Source organism: Mytilus californianus, unplaced genomic scaffold (assembly GCF_021869535.1).
Source record: "Mytilus californianus isolate M0D057914Y unplaced genomic scaffold, xbMytCali1.0.p SCAF_3, whole genome shotgun sequence".
In the NCBI taxonomy this organism is placed as follows: domain Eukaryota; kingdom Metazoa; phylum Mollusca; class Bivalvia; order Mytilida; family Mytilidae; genus Mytilus; species Mytilus californianus.
In genome coordinates this window covers 86,855,993-86,876,843 of record NW_026262679.1, presented here as the reverse complement: position 1 = coordinate 86,876,843, position 20,851 = coordinate 86,855,993, and the positions used below count along the sequence as shown (strand labels likewise).

General features: G+C 33.0%; 1 protein-coding gene across 3 annotated transcripts in view; it reads left to right on the top strand.

Annotated features, from left to right (window-relative positions):
• LOC127735303 (sacsin-like) overlaps nt 1–20,851 on the top strand; it is a 225,489-nt gene that overhangs the window by 106,205 nt on the left and 98,433 nt on the right. The gene's annotated exons all lie outside the window — the stretch shown is intronic.

Genomic DNA, 20,851 nt, shown 5'->3' with positions numbered 1-20,851 from the left:
TACGGAGCCCCTTAAGTGCCATGTAAATATATATTTTTTGGTTTGCCGGAGATTTAATCTGGTGTGCACCAGTTTGCAAAATCGTGCGCAGGACTTTGAAACTCGTTCGCACGACTTTGAAACTCATTAGCACGACTTTCAAACTTGTAAGCATGACTTTCAAACTGGTGCGCATATCTTTTAAAATGGAACGAACGACTTTCAAACTGGTGCGCATGACTTTCAAACTCATGCTCACGACTTTTAAAAATGATGCGCATGACTTTCAAACTGTGCTGCGCATGACTTACAAGAACTGGTGCGCACGACTTTGAAACTCGTGCACACAAGTTTGAAAGTCATGAACACTATTTTGTAAGTCGTGCGCATTTGTTTGAATTTATGCTTAGGCACTGATAACGTTTTACAAACTCTGAGTAGAAGCTGCAAGCTCCTGAAAATCGTATGAGTTGAGAAATGTATACTCCATACGCAGATGAAGTTGATAAATTGATGTTTTGGTGAGGAAAATTTATATTTTCAAAATTGAAATCATCTCGTCATAGACACTGGTATTGATTATTCATTTTCCTGACCCCGGTGACTCGGTTATTGTACTAATTCAATCAAAAAGTGGTATTTGTAATATATACTAAGTTTCTGGTGTATGTTTACTTTAATATATACAAAAAAAAAAGAGAGAAGAAATAGTTTTAAAGATATAAATCAGAACACAATGACATTTCTAAATTCGAATATATTTTACTAATTTCAAGTGCACATTTATTGCTTTAAGATGAATATTTATTATTTATCCTCAACTTGTGTATTGAAAAACATCTGCAGCTTTCTTGATATATTGAAACATTAAATTAGATTGTGGAGAACAAGGTCATTTTGGGAAAAATCTTGGCAAAAAGTAAAATAATCCTATTTGGTAATTTATAGTTTATGAAGGCATGTAAGCTTGGAGCATTTCATATCATGCGCTAAGTTCGTTAGGCTATTTATTTTTTATATGTCGATTTGCTTACTTTTCCCTAAATTGTACTCCGTGGGAATTCAGAAAAAAAAAGTAATATTGGAACAAATATCTAACGTCTTCCAAAACTGAAAGACGACAAAGCAAACTTTCATACAAACCAAGTTGACTGCATTCACTTGTCATCATCACAATGCTGATATAAATTAATTTTGAAGGGAAGAAGAAATTATAAATTTTAGATATTTACTCAAAATTTTTGGTTCTTTTTAAATTTCGATCCATTGGACAGACATACCTTACTTGTTTGTCTCAAAAGATAAACACAAGAGGGTTTTATAAAAAAATATTTGGAATATTTTCTGTACATACGTATGCTCTACATTTGTATAACATTTCTCTGGAAATAATTAATTAGACAAACAAGCAGCTGTATTTACTAATTTAACAAACATCATCGGTGATTTGTCCATAAAAATTGGCGCTTACAATGGCAGAATTTTACAGAAGTATTTTTTTATACATGAATATTTTGTTGCATGCATTTGAAACAGACAAGACGTGTAGTTTTAGAAGAGTTAACCGTTGTGATCAGGAGGAAACAATTTTGTTATTCCAATACCAATTGTGAAGGTATTGTTCCTTTCCCAACACCAGGAAAAAGATTCATTAATTGATGGGTTATTGATTGCGGAAGGTCCAGGAACAAATATTTTAAGCATGCTCAATTCACGGAGAAAGACCTTCGAAAATAGGAGGAAATGACATGACTGAACATCCAGTGACATATTTTTTGGAATATTTATTCTAATACGATACAAATAGGTATCCAACCAAAAAAGGACGGATGGAGATCTGTTTGTCCTTTTAATACACTGATGATGTCGCTAGGAAGAGGGAAAGAAAAATGAGGGCATGGTTTCCCTTAAAAATTATTTTTAGGTACGTGCGACTTATTTATCTGAATCAAGGTTTTGATATTTCTAGTTATCTTACCTCCTATACATTTCTAGGAATATGATTGGTTAAAAGCGTCCGCGTGGAGACCGTGTATATTCCATATTAGGTTAGTAGGGAGGCGGGGCTTATTTCATACACGGTTAGTAGTGGTGTTACGTCCCTTTATAAAAACAAAACGGTACTGAGAAAAAATCTTAAAGGTTTCAACAGACGAAGAAATTGATGATGAAGATTGAAATAAATTCATAAAACACATTTAAACCTAACAAGTTGTTATTGTTAGCATCTGTTTTTGTAGGACCAATGGAAGTAGGCTCTTAATACTAACGGTATTGAAGACTTGCTTATTTTGATAGGTCACTACTCTAAATTTCACACGTTAAGATAGTCGGTAAGATAAATTCGTTACATAGTGTGCTAGTGACGTAATACGGTATATATGGGGTCAGTAAATTCCATATGGGGTTTCGCTCTCACCCCATATAGAATTTACTGACCCCATATATACCGTATTAGGTCACTAGCACACTATGTAACTAATAATATTTCGAAGTAGTTGATAGAGGAATTTATCAATATCGCCTCATCGTTTTTTCTTTTGGTAGCTCCCCTCGGACTCTCATTTGCTTTAAGTTTAGGGAAACGTGTATTAACTTATGAACTAGTATAAGGGTAAGGTATTCGGTAGTTTTATTTTAAAGCCTCCATCCCTTCGCTTCGCGGGATTGGATAGTGCAATAACTTTAAAAAAAACGTCTAGTCAATGTACTCCTCTAAAAATAAACGAAGTTAACTCACTCGGACATTACAATTCATGTTATAAAGACATGTACCGTAGCGCATTTCAGAGGCGTAGTTTCCCTTGAGGCAATGAGGCAACTGCCTCACTTAATATTTTTACCAAAGATAATAAAAAGAAAGTTAAAATATACAATTTGTATTTCGTAGAATAGGATGATTATAAACATTTGCCTTCTCTAATGTTTACACAAATTTTTCCTTCTAAACGTAAGACAGATTGAAAATATAAATCAATTGCTTTAAAAAGCAATTGTAAACGGTCTTTCCCCCACCTGAAACATGATTGACTGATATATTTGTATGTTTGTTTTGTTTGTTTGTTTATTTGTTTGTTTGTTTGTTTGGTTTTTTTTTTTCTTTCTTTAAAGGGTCCATATTAGTGTGTTGGTTAAGTTTCTATATTTAGTTTGGAAAGTTTTTATTCTATTTCAGGGTCCGCGCGCGTCTTTGTCTCGCGCCAGGTTGTGGCGTCACGTGACGAGGCTTTATATTAGCGAAAACTTAGTATTTTTATTTCTTTTTAGGTGGGGACGTTGGACAGACAACATGTATAGCGACGGAATACACACAATGTATTTCTTTTGTCATTGTAGGTAATTGACGTTTCGATCACAGTTCACGAGCAGTGCATGCTTTGGATTTAATTGATCCTGTGTAACTTTAAAACACGTTTATCGATTATTTTCATACAATGTACATTTTTCAGCAGCAGTTTGTAACACAGATTTGTATTTCAATCTAGGAGCGGACATTTTATTGTAGGATTTCACTGAGATTTACGGAACTAGCAAGCGATTTTTACGGCATTGCAATTTCTTTTCTCTAGGAAAATTCTTGAGAGATATCTGCACCACGTTGTTTTATGAAGATTCAATACATGTATACTATACTCTGCTGACTGCAAAATTTGGGGTCAATTGGACATGTAGTTTCTTAGAACATCTGATAACAAGCATGTGGATTTTTTTTCTTCAGAAGAGATGTAAATACAATATTAAACACATGAGACGGAAACATGCATACAATGAACGATTGATTGGTTGGTTGGTTTATTGATTGATTGATTGATTAATTAATTGATTGAATTGGTTGGTTGATTGGTTGGTTGGTTGATTAAACACGTGGGATAGGGTCTCTTGAAACAAGCGAAAAAAAGAAACAAAGGAAATCTTGGACCCCGTATTAAACACATGAGACGGAAACATGCATACAATGAATGATTGCTTGGTTGGTTGGTTGGTTGATTGATTGATTGATTGATTAATTTAACATGTGGGATATGGTCTCTTGAAACAAGCGAAAAGATCTTGGACCCCATATTAAACACATGAGACGGAAACATGCAGGCGTGCAATGATTGATTGGTTGGTTGGTTGGTTGGTTGGTTGGTTGGTTGGTTGGTTAGTTAGTTGATTAACACAGAGAACGGATCCACTTGGATCCTGCAAAAACGGAATTGAAAGCCTAGATACTATATATCTAAACACATGGGATTTATCTTTTGAGAGATCACTTAACAAGTTGTAAGGTTAAAGGTCAATGTCAACCTACAAAAGCATTAAAACACAATCAAACTCTTTAAATAGTGCCAAAAACACATAATTTGCCTCTGTGTACATGACCTTGACCCCAATTTCAAGGTCATGAAACAAGGGCCTCAAATCAAAACACTCTAGGTCTCTACTATATATTGTTAATGAGTTATATTACCATACAGCTAATATTAGATATAAAAGGGGCGAAAACTCCCATTAAATGTCTACGTACCCTTTCAACTAAAATTTACGTGTTACGACATGTCGCAACTAACAATTCTATAAAAATATGTTGTCGATATCTTATAAGATTTCTGAAAATTAGTGATAACAAGCCAAAATCAAAATTTTAACATGACCTTGACCTTTGACCTTGACCTCATTTTCATTTTTATGGACCAAGGACCTCAAATCAAAAGACCCTACGCCTCTATCACTTATGGTTTTCCAGTTACAAATACATTTCACATATATCAAATACAAAAGGGGAAATAACTCTCATATGGAGTCTTCGTAAAGCTTCGGTCTAAATAAAACCTAACATCCTGAGGATATAACGAGCAATTTGGAAAAATAAATTTGTCGCTTTCTTTTACGGTTGCGGAGGAGATCTCATAACAAGAAAAACAGTGTTTGGGGAGATAACTCTTACAAAGAAAAGTGTTCGGTTAAACAGGGTCAGTTTCAAAAGCGTATAGACTGTATGATATCATATACCAAAAAACTAAGCGACATCTTTTGAAACAAAAATACACCGCAAGAAAAAAATTAGGCGGAAGAAAAAAAAAAATAATCAGAAGAAAACCAATAGGTCTTTCCACAGAAAGGTGGAAAGACCTAATAATTAGTTCAACTTTTTTAATAAAAGATACAACGTCGATACTAATATTTCGATAACAAGGGACATATACCTAATAAATACCACTAAAAAAAGAAGTTCTTCAAAACAGACATCACAAAGATCCCACTGTTCATTGACAACAAATTGGTTTCGTTTGGTCGACGTGTTGTATGACGCATACTCCATACAGAGGCTTCTAAAAATTCTTCTTAATTGTAAATCTTTAGTCATAATTTTTTTTTCTGACACCATCATGATTTGATTAACCGTTATGGAATATTTTCTCACATATGGCCAAGGGTGTTTTAACTGTCTATGACAACAATTTTTTATCCAAGGAATCATACTTATAACCGGGGTTTGATTGCCTTAAACCACACGATAGGTGTCATTAGTTGAGCAGAAACTACCTACCGTACCGATGCACCTGTTTGAATGTCATTTTTTGGTGTGGTTCGTGTTGCTCATTCTTTCTTTTTCTGGTTTTTGATTGCCAATTGGTATCGTCACGCCTAAAAGGCCCCGATATGACAAATGTTAAACAATTCAAACGAGGAAATTAACAACTTAGATCATGCTACTTGTTGTTAAAAGTCAGAAAAGTCCACCTTGCAAAAATTAATGATTGTTCATGATAGAATAACTTGTTCGCATTATCTTTAGTATGATACTGATTCCAAATGTGGATGGAGTTCGGTATAAAAATATGGCAATCCGCCCGGAGGTAAACCCATACTTGGCTATGCGAATGGAATTATGAATACACAAACACTTCTGGTCAGAATGAGGACATTTCATTAAGAGCCTACCTTATGGATTTTTTGTTAATTTGTTCTAGTCCTGAATATGCACGGAATGTTTGCCGCTAGACGTTTACCGAGTTACACATCATCCTTTTTATCTATAAATGCTTAGAACTCTTTTGGGGCGAGGGTTTTGCTATTGAATCATCCCCTCCAAAAGCAGCATTGTGGTCCATTGTCTGCACTGATGCATTTACACTAAAGATATGCTTACAATTTATTTTACAATGAAAAAATCATTATTTTTTGCAAGGTGGACTTTTCGGACTTTCAGAACAAGTAGCATAAATCACAATTGATAGTTTCCTCGTTTGAATTGTTTTACATTTGTCATTTCGGGGCCTTTTATAGCTTATTGCGGTATGGGTTTTGATCATTGCTGAAAGCCGTACGGTGACCTATAGTTGCTAATTTTGACGTCATTCGGTCTCCGGTGGAGAGTTGTCTTATTGGCAATCATACAATATTATCTTCTTATTTTTAGATAGATGAGGTTGGAATCAAGATTTCAATCTTAATTTTTTTCTGGTGACATTTTGCTTTCTTTTTATCTTTCATTTTTGCCCTTTTAACTGTGCATGATGTTGCATTCAAATGCATTGCATCATACAGCAAAGAAGTTGCTGTAATGTTTCATTGACCTATCTGTCAAGAAAAATGAATGCTTTCATTTAAAAAAAACTATTTTTTATGACATTCGTCGTTTTTTTTTAAATAAGGATATGCATTTGCTTTTTTAACTGAAGTGAAGTTAAAGGGAAACAAACAGTCGTATATAAACAAACAAAAAAGGCGTGACGATACCAATTGGCAACCAAAAACTAGAAAAAGAAAGAATGAGCAACACGAATCACACCAAAAAATGACAATCTAACAGGTGCATTGGTACGGTAGGTAGTTTCTGCTCCAGTAATGACACATATCGTGTTGTTCAAGGCAATTAAAGCCCTGTTTATAAGTATTATTCAAATCATGATGGTGTCAGAAAAAAAACTATTACTCAAAATTTACAATTAAGAAGCCCGGGTTCAGCAGCTCCATTGGAAATAACAAAATTTAATGAGAAAAACAAGCTGTTGACTATCATATAAATTGGAGATATATACTCCATACTCAGGTGCCTAAAGAATGCTTCAAAACGGAATGATCACAAAATGAAAATAAGAAATCGTCTCGTTTGTCATAAAGTTTAGTTCTCAATTGTTCTGTCAAATTCTATAAGTTAAGATAAGAAAGAGTCCTTACTGTATATTTGGGATCGTTTATTTCAATTTCAAAGTGAAATATGCGATCAACATACTAAGGATAATGCAGCTAGTTTCATTTGCATTCTTTTTTAGAAGCCTCTGTATGAAGTATGTGTCATACAACACGTCGACCAAACGAATCCATTTGTTGTGAATGAACAGTGGCTTCTTTATGATGTCTGTTTTAAAGAACTTCTTGTTTTAGTGGTATTTATTAGGTATATGTCCCTTGCTATCGAAATACTAGTATCGACGTTGTATCTTTTATTTAAAAAGTTGAACTAATTCTTTCAATCTTTCTTACGTTTAGAAGGAAATAAATGTATAAACATTAGAGAAGGCAAATGTTTATAATCATCCTATTCTACGAAATACAAATTGTACGTTTCATCTTTCTTATTATTATTTTTGGTAAAAACACTAAGTGAGGCAGTTGCCTCATTGCCACAAAGGAAGCTACGCCTCTGATCTGCATGTTAAATTATTTTATATTTTTCTACACCTGATTCATTCCCCAGCTTGGAAAACTTTGAATGCTAAACATTGACTTTTAATCGATATATGACCATGTATGATCTGTATATATAAACTTTCAGTGCTGAACATTGACTTTTAATTGATATATGACCATGTATGATTTTTATTACTTTAAGTTGATAGTTTCATTTTAATCATAAAGACTTATCCTGCTCGAAGTCCTACTTCCACCTCCCCTTGGTGAGCAGGGGGCAACAGGTTTACCTGGCAAACGGAAGAGGCATACATTAAAAATTAAAATGCGGAAACGTAAATAACCTTTAACAAAATCAATGTAAAAACAATGCGGAAAAGAGTACTATAAAAATGCGGAAACGTAGGAATTTTAATGCGGAAACGTAGTGGCAAAATGCAGAAACGTAAAACGCCGCCAGAGTTTTAGAGAAGAAAACATTTTTTCCAATTTTCTAAACTTATTGTTACCTGGAATGGTAGTTCATGCCAATGCAATGCCTGCAAATAATTAATGATTTTGATTTTTAGTGCTTTTTTCTGCTTAATGTGCTATAATTGCTTATGTGCTTTAAAGTGCTTTATATGCTTTTAATATTGATTTCTTACGGTACTTATAATATTTCTGCATAGTATAACATATTTAACTTCTTCATATCATTAATATTGTATATGTATGCTTCAATGTAATGATTTGCTTTGCGTAGCTCTTGTGTATGTAGCATGATTGCTTTGTTTTAAATGTGCATGTTTTAAATGTGCATGTTTGTAATAAGACGATATAAAAGCTCAATAGAGCTTATGTTTACTGTATACTGATTTCGTCTATAAATAAAGCTTTTGAACTTGAACTTGAACATTGACTTAAGTAAGGTACACAATAGAGCAACCTAAATTCCGGAATGTAAATACTACAGTGCCACCATAAGGTTATATCTATATTAGACCTATGGTTTATATAACAAAATACTGAAACAACTGTACTACATTTTCTACATAAGGATATGCCTGTACCAAGTCAGGAATATGACAGTTCTTTTCCATTCGTTTGATGTGTTTGAGCTTTTGATTTTGCCATTTGATAAAGGACTTTCCGTTTTGATTTTCCTTGGAGTTCGGTATTTTTGTTATTTTACTTTCTACTACGATTGTTTTGTGTTATTAATATAGAAATTATAACTACATTAGCAATTGGGAAATTGTCCCCTTAGGCTGAAATGTTGAGGTTCGGTAATTAGATATAATACATTTAATAACAAACAATGATATTGTGAATTATGTAAGATTTTGGATAATGTTCCAGCAAAAGTTTGAAAAGACAAATAAATCATAGAGAAGTGACAATCGAAAACGTAACGTGAGCGACAATCAATTGTGGAAAAACAATTATAAATCACAACTCAGACAAGCGAAAGATTACACAATTATATACATTAACTGTTGAGAACAGATCTTTTTAAGTTGGAACACCGAGGTTCTGTAAGAGGACAATACACAATTATTTTCGTTTTTGTTTAATAAACTGAAGTTATAGTAAATTACGATCATGCATGATCATTTTACAAAATATAAATCTAATCGACAAAGAATCAACTTGCGAGAACAATACAAATCATATATAATCATACTAAGAGAGGTCGGTCAATTTAAAACGCATATGTATCTGGAGAATTTCCAAAGACAACATATGATCCAGATTTTTATGTCTATGTAAGCATATAAAAATATGTATGTTATACATTGTATCATTAAACAATTAAGGTCACAGAGAAATGAAGATTTTGTAATTTCAGGTATTACAAATCTTTTCAAATTTTGATTTCCAACCGTATATATGCATGGTACTGAGGAAAACATGACTACTTTTCAAATTCAGTGAGTCCCTAACTTTTTTTATCTAAACAACTTGGACATATTGCACCTTACAATGATTTCAGAAACTGCACTTCTTACAAATAAATGATGAGAATCGTGTATGGCTGTTTCACAAACAGTGGTAAATTTCAAAAACTCATACTAAGACATTTTGAAGCTGAAGAAATGAAAATGAAACCCGCATTGAACTAAACTTTGAGCCGGTTTTGTAACGTCTGGGGGACTGATCAGTTAGTATGGAATCCAATACGGCCTAAAACTGGAACTAGCTACAGTAAAATGATACAATGTCAGACTATTATAGTCTGAGCACGGATTTTCTCGGTATATCGAGAAAAATGATTTTGAAAGAATGAGTTAAGGTGGTTAAGTATTTTTCGGATCGTGAAAGATCTGGTATCGGATCGTAAATGCAATTAAAAACAGTTCTTCCTGCGGAAAAAAATGAAAAAAAGAATTGAGTCTATCAAATGTATTTGTATTCCTCAATTTGACTGAGAACTAAGGTAAAGAAAGCTGCAGTAAGTTTTAAGAAAATAAAAAATGCAACACATTATCCGTTGCGAATTATTAAAGAAAAACACGTATTGAATCAATCTATAATGGTAACATTCCAATATTGTATGATGTATTTGAAACGAAATCTTTAGTATATCAGATAGTACAGTAAAATGTAAATGTAGATTTTCCTTGAAAAGGTTAAGTTTTTATTTGAAAAAATACAATATTGCATATATGTTTTATAAAACTTTACCACGAAAGGTGAGGCAACGCATTATTTTGATTGTCAAAGACTGTGAGTGACCAGAATCAATAATCAGAAACGTGTCTAAAAAAAGAAGAGGGGCGAAAGATACCAGAGGGACAGTCAAACTCATAGATCGAAAATAAACTGACAACGCCATGGCTAAAAAATAAAAAGACAAATAATAGTACACAAGACACAACATAGCAAACTAAAGACTAAGCAACACGAACCCCACCAAAAACTGGGGGTGATCTCAGGTGCTCCCTAAATATATTTTTTTCTTCTTGAAATCCTAGCACACAAAGATGTTTCGTATAATTTGTGCTATTTTCCAAACCAAGTTTTTACCACGTTTTCCCCCAATTTTCACATGTCGTGTCATTCCAAGAATCAAATTGAAAAAGCATTTTTTACCTAAATTTCACTTTCACCGAAACACCATTAAAGATATTTTTCAAAAGTTGTGATTATTTTTTATCAAAAGAATATCAGTTTTAACCACAACAATTTCTAATTTTGACACAAATCGATATGGGCCTTTTATTTATAGATATAGGCGTTATGCTTATAGATAAGGCTATTTTTTTTATTATACGCTATTAAAGTTTTGACGGACGGACAGACATTTGGCGATTTCTATAGAGCAACAGCGACTTTTCTGAGTGGATTTATTAATGAACCAGATCTAACAGCGTTAAGAAAACTCATAGCCCTACTCCCAAAAAAGTGAATACAAATCATAATGATACATAATCTTTAAATAAGAGAATGATTTGAATTCTTTCAAGAGTTTTGGCAAAGTAATATAATCGGCATCTGATCTTTTACGATGCTGTTCACGATCATCAAAATGCGGTAGATATCTTTAACGAACCGAAATTTCAAATTCATATAAATATTCCAATTTTCCAAACTTTGTGAATAAACAAATCATAAAATAGTTTTAAGAGCCATATGAACGATATTAATGGAAAATGTGAAAAGAAAAGTAAAAAATGGTAATTTCTATATATTTGCAAATATTCATGTGTGTGTGTATGTTTATTGTCAACGAAATGATGATAAGCAAGTTGCTTTATTTATTTTTGTAAAATCGGAGAACTTTAAAACTTTGATTTTTCACAGATACTAATCAAAATATTGAACTATTTGAGCAGATATATTTGATTTTTCAGGTTTTTTCCGCCTTTTAATAATACAGCTGATTGTTTCACAGTTTTTGTTATTTTACATTTTATTGAAAGGTAGTGTTTTATTAAACAGATTACTATATTCAACTTTTACATCAGATGTCACGGGTTTGCTCATAGCTAGGTATATTCATTTATTTGTGTGACAAAATTCAGGAAGATATTTATTAACTACTATAGACCAAAAAACGTTGCCCCTCGACGCGTCTGCCATTCGGTTTATCGAGAATAAATTATCAATTAGAAATTCTGGACTCGATTTAAAGGAAATGTAAATTTTAGATATAGAAATTGAAAAATTATTGACATCAACTTAACCAAGTTACGTAATTTTTGGTAATTTTAATGAAACATACAATATAACATGTATAAAGACAGGACTAGTGTATTTCTGCATTAAACATGTGTATTTGTTAAATACCTTCCTACTCATTTGTATTAGGATATGTATTGAAGAAAAGGGCTTTAATCACAAAATACATGTACAACCCTGTGCTTTTTCATTGATAAAATCAAATAAATTAATTGTTAAATTAACGATCATTTCAAGTGTACACACTTTAATCTCTATACTGTTTTCCATTACTTTTATTTTAGAATAGAGTTTCATTAAAGAATATTCTTCCAAGGATGAATCGGTTTCTCAAGCAAGTCGAACTTTGCTGATTTATTTATTGTTGAGTATAGTCTTGCATTTCATATAAAGAAGATTCACCTGCTCTAACACTGACAGTATCGCCTACATTCAGGACAAGTGCTGATACTGCTGTACTGTTGTGGTCTCTAGAATGCTACTTTCTTTGTCATACGTATATGTCTGTACTATATCAGAGCTATTGTAAAAGATAGCTGTTCCGTTTGTATGCGAGCTGATTGTGACAGAAATAAGGTCAAGTCCTGCTAGTTAACAACTGAATAGTCCTGTGGTCTGGAAATCCATTTGTCCATTAAAAGTTCAATAACTGCAGAATAGTGTCGGTGCTCACGTTAAAAACAGATCCGCTTACAGATTTTCCCGGAGTACTTGTGTCCAGGAGAAAAGCGTGCACACATACTGCTCCATGGTATATTAGAAATGAAACAACAATAAAAATCGTGGCATTTTACAGGCTTTGGTTCATCAAAGAAATTACATGTACATGCAATTATGCACTGTGATATAAAATGATTAGAACTGTAATTTGTCCTTGTCATAGTTAAAGTATGATATCCGAAAAATAATATGTCATGTTAATAGATTGCATTGTACAAATCATAGTTAGATTGCATGAAAGATTGTCATGTTATTCCTAAATTTGTAAAATCTCGAATAACACTTATTTTTTGACACTTTTCTATTGTTAATGCAAACAGGAAACTCCTTCACGGTCTCGCTTCTTTTAGAGTTCCGGTTTCGTTTTAAGGGGATTTCGTTGTACAGTTGTTTGAGTGTTCAGTGTCGTATTTTGTGCTGATTTGTTTTTTTAATGTCTGTGCAGTTTTTCTGTTACAATTTGTTACAATTTCTCTCTTTCTTCTATAGTTTTACCCAAAACTCAAAAAAGCGTAAAAATCGTCATTAATTGTCCTTTAAGAGTCGATTGACAATTCCGGTTATGTTGACTTTTTTGTAATTTTCTGGATAAATGCAAAAAAATAAACCTCAACAATTTGTGAAAATCATCAAGAACATTAACTATAAAAAGTAATATGACGATTTTGGCCATGTTTGATTTACTTGAAGATCTGGAGTCGGTTTCACAGAAAAACTTACGACTAAGATTGATCGTAAGTATACTGAATTGTTCATTGACGTACGATCAATCTCAGTCGTAAGTTTTTTGTGAAACCGACTCCAGATCTTCAAGTAAATCTCCTGGTCTTCTTGGTCATATTTCCTATTTACAGCTTCTATCTTTCTATTAAAATTTCATGATAACAGGCAATAATGCAAAAAACAATTGGTAAACGTCGAACCCAATACCTCTTATTATGAGCCGTCTAATGCATTTGGCAATATCACATTATTTGTAGAGCTTGTCTTGCTATATAAAGTTTCTGGAGTTTTCTCTTTATTCTATTATAGTTTTCAAGACGACAGGCAAAAATGAACAAAATATCAATAGGCAGTCGTCGGGCGATTTCTATCATTCGGACTTAGTTATAGATCTTGTCTTGCTCATCAATTTTTGCTTTCAAAGTTTCTATCTATCTACCTGTCTATTAAAATTTCAAGATAATAGACGATACACAAAATTTGTATAAAATCATCAATTAAAGGAAATAAATAGTCGACTGAGTAAGGGAATGTAAAAACTTATTGAAGTTCTGGATAAAGAAAGGCAACAGTAGTATACCGCTGTTCGAAACTCATAAATCGATAGAGATAAAAACAAATCCGGGTTACAAACTAAAACTGAAGGAAACGCATCAAATATAAGAGAACAACGACACAACAAAAACACAACATTAAAATGTAACACACACAGAAACGAACTATAATATAACAATGGCCATTTTCCTGACTTGGTACAGGACATTTTAAGAAAAAAATGGTGGGTTGAACCTGGTTTTGTGGCATGCCAAACCTCCTGGCATTGCTGATCATTTTTTTTCGTAAAGTTTCTCTCTATCTAATATAGTTTTCAAGACAATAGGCAAAAATGCCCCCATAAAATTATAAAATTTTATATTTAAGAGCAAAAAATATTATAAGGAGCCTATATTATTAGGAGTCTAACGATTTCGACCTAATTGAATGATTTCTATATCTTTATTATTCAAGATAATAGACAAATGTTACAATTGCAAGATACCCAATGTTGGTTGTGTCCAAATTTGGTTGTAATTTGCCTAGTAATTTCTGGGGGAAGATTTTGGTAAATGATTAACAGACGACGGATGACAGACGCCAATTAAAGACATAAGCTCACTTCACCCTTTAGGTCTGAACAAAACAGAAATGGGGAAATTGTCTTTCATGAGAGAAAATAAAATTACAGAATGTAAAATTGTAATGAAATTTTTAGTCCATTCCAGTGTCGTCGTGAGAAGTGATCACGCATATTTAAAAGAGACAGAAGATAGCAAGGGCTCGTTTAAACTTATAGGTTAAGAGAAACCGAAAACATCAAGGAGAAAAACCGGAGACAATGAAAAGACAAACAAAGTCACAAAAAACTACATAGAAAACATGCAAAAAGTAAAAATAACAAAAATACCGAATTCCGAGGAAAATTCCCTAATCAAATGGCAAAATCAAAAGCTCAAACACATCAAACGAAAGGATAACAACTGTCATATTCCTGACTTGGTACAGGCATTTTCTTATGTAGAAAATGGTAGATTAAATCTGGTTTTATAGCTAGCTAAACCTCTCACTTGTATGACAGTAGCAACAAATTCCATTATAATGACAACAATGTGTGAACAAAACAAACAGACATAATAGGTAAACATGTCAAAAATAGTGGGTACAGCAGTCAACATTGTGTTATATTCTTAATCACTATAAACACAAACAAATATGTCAACAAAGAAAAAAAATAAGGCAAGGGTGCATCAGGAACCCTTAGGATGATCTCGGTTGCTCCGAAAGGAACATTAGATCCTGATCTATCCTGTGCCAAACGTGTTGCGTATGGTAATTAAAAATCTGATGATTAGTCTCAATCGGTGATGTCTCAGTCAAGGAAAAGAAGACAAGATCGTGGTGAAAATAATTTAAACAAATCCGTGGTCATCTGTGAAACAGATATTCCATAACGGTCAATCAACTCGTGATGTCCTCCATAAAATGTTTTTGGGGATTGAGTTCACCGTTACCTCTTGGGAACCTTGATTCAATACCTTCCATGTAAGCATAAGCAGCAACCCTATATCAAAAAAATCATAATAGGAAGCGAAATACATGAAATATCGTATCACCTGGGATATGTACTCCATGTAGAGGCGTTGTTCTGGATCGCCCCTTATTTTCATTCTCTAGATTGAAATTAAGATATGCGATAGAATTCAAGTTCGATGTGATAGTTATGTTCAACATAGTCACCAAACTTAAGTGATAGGACATCATCTTTGTAGTGGAAAGTGAATTCAAAGGATAATACTGTTTCATTATTCACGAGAAGCTTTTGTATGAAGTCCTCCTCATACGCATAGGAATAAAGACACAAGTTGGCAAGCCGATGCTCACATCTGGTTCTCAAAGGCTCTTTATGGAGATCTGGTGTCTCCGTCATCTTAGATTTTGAAATAGCAGGAAACAATATGTCTCGATCTTTATAGGTCACAAGTGTTCATGTACTTATACATTCTTGGCGTTAAAATATTTGGCTTCGAGATTCCCTGATAAAGATTAATCCAGAAAAGCACTTATACGTATACAATGTATAAAGTGTAATTTTCTCTTTATTGCAAGGCCACATTTATCCCCTTGGATTCGAAAATCTAAAAGTATTATTAGTCTACCAAATAACATTCTAAAATAACATTCTTCAGATATCCATAAGATTTTAGTTCGTCGGATATTAGTATTTATATCTTGAATTTTGTCTTACAGATTGGCATTAGGGCTTCACACTTCTTACATAAATGCAAAACAGTTAAAAATGCCAAAATAGTCTGTCACTGTATTATAAGGTAGATTGCTTTCTTCTTTACAATCCCGATCTTTACTAAATTATATTCATTTCTAAAATATAAGAAGAACGATAATTGTCGTAAGTCTTTTCTGAACAAAGTATTTTAGCATCTTTTTGGCATATCCATTTTTTAGACTTATTATATGGAATGATTTGATGATGCTGTGGTTCATAACTAGTCTTGTCTTGGTTTTCTTGATTGAATTGTTTCATATTTTGCCATACTAATGGAATATTTCTGTAAATGTAAGCAACAAGTTAAGTCGTTGGTTGTTTTGCGTAAAACAAAACGTATTGGTATGGTGCAAAATGGTCTGTTTATTTCACTTGAAACCATACATGTATCTTAGAAAATAAAATGTTTGTTAATATATTGGAATGGACGTGAGATGTTCACAAAACATTAGTCGGTCAGATGCGAAGATAGGAAAATGAATATAGCAAATACTGCAACATTTAAAGATCTCTTTTTAACAATTTGATATTAACAGTCCAATCACCATGCTTCTGTAGTGTCGATTTCAGTTGTTCGTTCTTTATATAACTGTTTAGGAGCAGTTTCTGTGTAAGGAGCACACCCATGTGCATGAAGTTCGCATAGTGTGAACATGCTTGAGCATAACGTATTAATTGCAATATGTTTACACCAGATTGGGCAGAGTGCATGTTACTGCTGCAAATATGAGAAGATGACAATTGTGGAAATAAAAACCTTTATTCACTCTGTATAAAAGTTTGCATATAATTCCGAATGCTTTTGCAATTTATCTATTATATAGAAATATGAGTCACCATATGACTAAAAGCATATAATCCTCAGTGCCATATACATGTATTTACAGGAAAGAGACACATGTCTATTTAGGTAGACCGTATCTTGCCCTTTAGAGGGTTATTGTGGGTTATAGTTATTGAGGTAATGGGTCACATATTTATTGACGTATATGTATGGAACGCCACAGCTGTCTTATGTGGAACTCTGATATTACTTTATGTTGTTTTATTATTACTTGATGATATTTTGTCTTTACTTAATATGGTTTTGATATTACGTAATGATGTTTTGATATAACTCAATGTGGAATTATCATTACTTAATGATATTTCGATATTACACAATATGGTTTCGTATTGATTTGATATAGTTTTGTCATTACTCAATATGGTTTTGTCATTACTCGATGTGGTTTCACCATTATTTAATGTGGTTGTGTCATTAGTCAATGTGGTTTTAACATTACTTGATGTGAATGTGACTTAACGTTATGTAGTTGTTTCATTACATGATGTGGTTTTGTTATTTTGTAATGATGATTTGCCTATTCTTTATATGGTTTTAACATTACGTAATGATGTTTCAAAATTTGACGATTTTACACTACATGATGTGTTTGTTTCATTATTTGATGTGGTCCTGTCATTCTTTGATGTGGTTATCCCATTACTTGATGAGGTAAAATCACGTGACCAATTCGGAAAAACATGTTCTATTTTTATATAGATTTCCATGTTGTATGTGCCTTGGATGAGTGTGGCTATCCCTCGAATTAGAGTTCAAATTAAAGTTCGGATTACTGTTTGAGTTATACTTTGAGTTAGTCTTCGATTTCGAATTCAAGTCATTATTAGAATTAAAGTTTTAGTAAGAATTGAGTTTCGAGTTGGACTTCGAGTTTGAGTTACATTTAAAGGTAGAGTTCTAGTTACAACATTAAATTTGAGTCACTTTTAGAGTTTGAGTAAGATTCGAATGTAAGTCTCATTCAGATTAATCAAGATTTTGAGTTGAAATTCGAACTATCTTATATGAGTTCGTAATTAAATTTTCTATCGCGGAACAAGGACTTTTGCTCGGGCTTCCGAAAAGAGGGCTCCGGGTATGCGTACAAAAGATAAACAATGTTACAGTATACAAAACGCAACATAGAAGTTGCAATAAAGTTAGATGTGGTGTGATTGACAATGAGACAACTATCCACCAGAGTTTAAATGCAGTGGATGTAAGAAATTATATATAGGCAACCGTACAGCCTTCAACACACCGTATAGTCAGCTACAAAAGGCCACCATGCACCATGTGAAAAAATTCAAACAACAAAACAAACGGTCTTATTTATATTTAAACAATCTACAAAAAAAAAATGACACACATTTATACAACGACAACAATTGAACTTCATGCTCATGACTTGGGGCAGGTACATAAAGAAAGTGCACGTGGCGGAGTTTAACATGTATGTGAACGCTAAATCCTAACCTTACATCGGCCTGTTAAAGTTGTGTAACAGCACAAAACGAAAAAAAAATTTAAAGTGATGCTCCCGCTCTCAACTCATTTAACCGCTTATACCCCAAAAATGACAAAAAAGTTCAATTATCTCCAATCTCCAAAAAGAGTAAAAGATAATAAAAAATAAAAAACCGGACCACATGCACACCTTCAATAATTGTAAAAACAGCCAGAAGAGTGAAAACATCTTAGCATTCAAACTGTAGGAGGAGATATCTGGAAACGCTCTTCTGATGCAAAGTAAATTTCCCAAAAAATTACAAAAAAAAGTTCAACTATCTCCCAAAAGAGCAAATATTAATAAACATTAAACCCTGACCACATGCACACCTTCAATATATGTACAAACAGACAGTAAAGAGAAAACTTCCTAGGATTCAAACTGTAGGAGGAGTTATGCGGAATAACTATATATCCATAATGGGACAGACAGACGGACGGACGGACGGACGGACATGGGTAAAATAATATGCCCCCAACTTTCAGTTGCGGTGGCATACAAAACAGTTTCATTTGGCTGACTCAATAGATCGGTATGACTGGGTAATATAAATCCATCGGAGTCATCTCGGATGCTCCAGAAAGGCACCCGTCGTGTTTTTCGAGAAAGTACAAACCCAGTGATTTGGTTTTATTTGGTAGTTCACATTCAAGGAAAAGATGACGGTATTATGGTTACGACCACTGGAACATGTCCGTCGTCACATGTGAAACAGATATTCCAAAAAGTTTATTTTTCAATTAGTGCAAGGTAGATCAGGGAATTCAATTGATTGCAAATAAAAGATTGATATTCATATAAGTTCAAATGATCATTTACGCTAAAAAAAAAATCGGAGAATTCTTTTTTTATAGTATTTATGCTTTGTCGCTAAGTCTGAGCCCCCTCCCCCCGTTTCCCTGTAACTTTAGTGTGAGTTGATTTGAAGTGTTTCATTTGTTAACAATAAAGTTCACGTCTTTTGATTTGTGTCAAGCCGGCGACATCAATGTAGCGGCAGTGAGACACAAGAAACCTATATTTAGTCGTCGATAGTGGCGTCGGCGTCACCATCTCAATTTTTTTTAATTTCTATTGAGTTTAACCTTTCATTATACATGTTACTAAACATGTATGCCATCATAATTTTGTACTTTTAGAATATCATACTGTATTTGTTTACCTCGACTATTGTATCTGTATTGTATGTTTCTCTGTAAACTTGTAATTAGTTTTTAGAAAATAAAGTATCAATCTATCTATCTATAGATCGTTAGGTTTCTGGTTTTTTACATTTTTCATTTCGGGACCTTTTATAGCTTACTATAAGGTAAAGGTTTTGCTTATTGTTGAAAACCATACAGTTTTGTTTTAGTTAAATAAAACCGAATTAAACTGTTTTAACATGATAAATTTGTAAACCTCCATGAAGTGTTTTAAAACTTGTATAGGAGTTATTCCTCAATTTCAAGAAAAAGCATTTACAGAAAAACATTTTTTTTTTAATTTTCTTTTTACCGATAAATGAATAGATAAATGTACAGCCGATCGACATGACGCTTTAACACTTACAGCAGCAATATCAGGCGAGACACAGGGTTCCGTGGAATATTTTACAAATTTATTACAAAAATACTGCTTCCGTTTGAGAACTTAGGATAAAAACAACAAGACCAAGTGGTTTGGGGATATCCCAATTATGTCCGAAATACTGTAAACTTTTTAATACTTTTTTTCTTATTATTGTCTGCCGTTCCCCTTTTTCATACCAAATAACTCTGAACAACCACTCGAACTTTAATTTGAACTTGAACTCAATGGATAGCGATTCCCATCCAAAGCTCATTAAACAAATGATATATTGAAATCTGTTTAAAAATAGAACATATTTTTTTCCGAATTGGTCACGTGATTTTACCTCATCAAGTAATTGGATAACCACATCAAAGAATGACAGGACTACATCAAATAATGAAACAAACACATCATGTTGTGTAAAATTGTCAAATTTTGAAACATCATTACGAAATGTTAAAACCATATAAAGAATAGGCAAATCATCATTACGAAATAACAAAACCACATCATGTAATGAAACAACTACATAACGTTCAGTCACATTCACATCAAGTAATGTTAAAACCACATTGACTAATGACACAACCACATTAAATAATGGTGAAACCACATCGAGTAGTGACAAAACCATATTGAGTAATGACAAAACTATATCAAATCAATACGAAACCATATTGTGTAATATCGAAATATCATTAAGTAATGACTATTCCATATTGGGTTATATCAAAACATCATTACGTAATGTCAAAACCATATTAAGTAAAGACAAAATATCACCAAGTAATAATAAAACAACATAAAGTAATATCAGAGTTACACATAAGACAGCTGTGGCGTTCCATATATATGGCCTTCATTTTTTTTGTGTCTATTACTTTCCGTAAAGAACCCCATGACTCGAGCCCATGACGCGTGCACATGTTAGAGT